The sequence below is a fragment of the Syngnathus scovelli genome, unplaced genomic scaffold (assembly GCF_024217435.2).
Source record: "Syngnathus scovelli strain Florida unplaced genomic scaffold, RoL_Ssco_1.2 HiC_scaffold_357, whole genome shotgun sequence".
Lineage (NCBI taxonomy): Eukaryota > Metazoa > Chordata > Actinopteri > Syngnathiformes > Syngnathidae > Syngnathus > Syngnathus scovelli.
In genome coordinates, this window is record NW_026061452.1 from 27501 (window position 1) to 27953 (window position 453).

A 453-nucleotide genomic window follows, 5' to 3' on the forward strand; every position below is an offset into this window, starting at 1 on the left:
TTCGCGGACCTTATCGGGTGGGAAGCCCTCCGGCCGGCGCGGGTCCAAACGGCCTCTGCCTGAACCTTCGCCGTAACGAGAGGTGCCGGGCCGCGCTCCGTAAGCGTCTCCGCGGGGAGCCGGTCCGGTCCCGACGCTGCCTCCGAGCGCCGACCGCGCCCGCGCGACGCCGCTGTGCCTGCCCGGAGCTCGGACTGCGGCCAGATCAGACCCGTAGGACGCTGACTCGCCGGCTGCTGGGGCAGAGCGGATCGCCGCGGGGCGGGACGGTCACGGACGGAATTGTCGGGGGGACGCGGCTCGGGAAGAGCGAACTCGGCAACGGGGGGGTTGGCACGTCGGTTGGGCTAAGGCAGGCGGCTTAGGATAAACCGCGAGGGAACGGCGGGGTCCGGGGATGGGCGCCGTCGGCCCGGCGACTAGCGGTGACCCAGGCGGGAAGCTGCGCTCCGT